General features: G+C 46.4%; 1 protein-coding gene across 1 annotated transcript in view; it reads right to left on the reverse strand.

Moving 5' to 3' along the window:
* Positions 1-3059, reverse strand: part of SSPN (sarcospan) — a 21897-nt gene that overhangs the window by 2699 nt on the left and 16139 nt on the right. The gene's annotated exons all lie outside the window — the stretch shown is intronic.

Below are 3059 nucleotides of genomic sequence, written 5' to 3' on the forward strand. Positions count from 1 at the left end.
AACTAGTAATTCTGCCTTGCATATTTACATGAGTATTGCCTTGCAATTTTGGGACCTGATGAGAACACCAAGAAATCTGTGTCTCTATACAGCCAGAAGCTTTACAGAGAGGGAGGGAGCGTGTCCCTCTACAGTTGTACCTGCATTGGCTAGACTTACAGTCATCCGCTGAGATAAATTAGTGCAGTTGCCTTGAAGCAGAGCTGAGCAGACTGAGGCTAGGGCTGACATATTATCCCAGGCTGTGCTGAGAAGTAGGTGTTTTTGAAACTTTGCTCATGTGTTATTCCCGACTCTTGGTTTGCGTTCCCAAGCAAATCTGATTTATACTTGCAAATCAAGCAGTGATCAATCCCCTTCCAAAACTTGCCCCATAAATGTGGAGAAGTCTTTCAAAGGCATGAAAGAGCAGCGAGTGCCTTTCGTTTCCCAGCGCTGCCCCTGCTATGGCATGAGAAGGACAAGGGTCTGTTTTGGCACTCCCCTACTCCTTACACCAGTGGCAGCTTTAAAATAGGGTGGCTTTTATCAAGGGTAGCTATGCAGAGTCCACCCCCACAAACGCATGGAAACCAGCAGCATTTCAGGTTGCACCTGAGACCTTTGGATAGCAGAGCATATGGACTTTCCTTGCTTTTGATAGCTGGAACTGGCAGTTGCTGTGCTGCATACAAAATATGTATGAATGTATATTAAAATCATATTCTGTGTTTAGCCAAAATAGCATTTTTGCTTCTGTTCAGCACTGTAAAAACATTTATTTTGCTTGGCGTCTTATCTGTCAGACACATGGCATAGTTGGGAATCTGTTATTTTAAACAGCAGCTTCTCTCTTTCTCTCTCTCTCTTAACCTCAATACCACATGCAAACTATCAATATAAAAGCATTTTTTATGACCTTGAAACTCCAAATATGTATGTCTTGATAAAATTCACGCTCCTGGTGTATTTGTCTTATATCTACAGCATGAATCAACCTTCCTATTCAGTTGCCAGCTTGAAAAAAAAATATTTGGGCTTATTGCAGATCTTAAAGCACTATATACATTTTCTCCCCCATATCACCGAATTCTTACAGCAAGGTCTTCGTTTCCAAGACTTGGCTACTATTAAATTTAATGACTTCCCCTGCAGCCTTAAACCAAGGGCAGCTTCAAAATGAGGGTGTCTCTTATTAAATGCAATTACTTTACCCCTGCAGCTTTCAAGGTAAAGGTCCATGGGAAAGGTGAAGTTGGAAAATGGGCACACCTCCTCATATAAAGCACACAGAAGGGAGCGCTACTGACGGATGGACCCCCTCCAAACACAGATGTAATTTGTAGGCCTGTGGCATTACTTTAAAAGATGGTGCAAGTGTGTTTGATGGGGAAAATGGAAAATGGACAAACATTGATGACCGTTCCTCCTCTCTGAGGGACCAAAGTTGTTCTGCCATGCAGAAGTCCTAGTGGACTGGCTGGAAGTCCCTGGATTCAGACCAGCAGGAGACAGAATCAGGCCTCCCTAATAAATGAGATATTAAGCCAAAACTACATGGTGTGCCTGATTCTCCCTGGCAGGTATTTTATTTAGCTGACAATTTCTATCCAAAGTCAGTACAAAATAGCATGAAATCCACGGCCTAAACTACTACACTCCAGGTACAGTAAGTGAGAATTTGCCTGTTGTGTACCTAAAGGGAAGGAAATCACAATCCCTTTGAAACGCACCAGATACACGGGCAGCTCTTACAGCAATCCTCAGAGGCCAGCAGAGATGCGTGGGGACATAGGGCAATTTCCAAATAGCTTATTATGCTCACAAGATGTTTGCAGAGGAATCTCTCTGCGAGCCGCTGAAAATGAACACGTTTCCAAATATCAAAGGTGAGGCAAATGCAAATACTGCCTGTGAGGGAGCACAAGACAGCAAGTGCTGAGATCCCATCAGCAGATTAATCACATGCCAGACCTGGAGGCAACTTCAACATCGCAAATACAACCGTGTAGTGAGCTCTGCCCAGGAACCAGAACTTGCCACTGGAAAATTGTTTTTTAACAGCCTCAGAGAGATAGGTACTGCGATTGCTGTTTAAATAGAAGGAGAAAAGGGAAGCGGGGAGACACAGCATACGATGAGGTCAGAGCATGGCAGCTCATCCTCCTTCAGGCTCCTCGTATGAGGAAGAAACATTTTAGCAATATTTACTGGCAATAGTTGTGCTCCCTGCCAAAAAGAAAAAAAATAACCTAAGATGGATCGAGTTCCTCATGGAAAAGGCTTCTCATAGTTATCAGAGGTGAAACCAGAAGGGTTTGCAGAAGTGGATCCAGGGGACCCCTTTTGAAGGCAGTGGTGGTTCAGGCACGAGCCTGTGCAGGGAACAGGAACCGCGGTGTGTGTCACGACATGGGCTGCTGGGGCTGGGTGGGCAGGAGTAGAGGGTGTCACGCTACCGCGGGAGATGCCACGATGGGGACCACAGTGAGTGATCTGTCAAATATTAGCAGACAGCCCAGGAAGTCCGCAGGAGATCTAAAAATTTGCCTATGTGGTCTTTTTTTTTTTTTTTTTTATGCCAAGGAAGAAGATCTCCCCTTTTAAATACACACGTAACAGCTGGGCATGCTGCTTTGCCGGACTGCAGGGCATGCTTCCTGCAGACACAGAGATGGGGCAGGGGCAGAAATTCCACCTGGGACTCACCGTTGTCCCCCCAAAGAGCAAAGCCACCCTCCCTTTGGGTGGTGGTCCCCCTTTTTCATGGACACATGGGGTGCTGCGGATACCCGCAGTAGTCTCAGGAAAGGACTTCTGCCGAAAACAGTTCTAACGCCTCCTTCTTTAACAGGATCCAGGGCTCATGCAAGTGTGAAATGAAAGAAGCAGCTGTCGAGAGGGAGGAAGGCACAGAGGACTGCACAGGTGTCCTCCTGTTTCCCACCTTGAGGGAGTCACTCACGGTGGTCATAGGGTCTCCTCGGGGGATTGACTAAAATCTCCCAGGCCTCTGTGTGTGGTCCTCCTCCCAGAGGGACCCTTGGGCTATGCAAGGGACCCCGGGGTGCTTACTGCAC

The sequence above is a fragment of the Pygoscelis adeliae genome, unplaced genomic scaffold (genome assembly GCF_000699105.1).
Source record: "Pygoscelis adeliae isolate BGI_AS28 unplaced genomic scaffold, ASM69910v1 Scaffold38, whole genome shotgun sequence".
NCBI classification, from domain to species: domain Eukaryota; kingdom Metazoa; phylum Chordata; class Aves; order Sphenisciformes; family Spheniscidae; genus Pygoscelis; species Pygoscelis adeliae.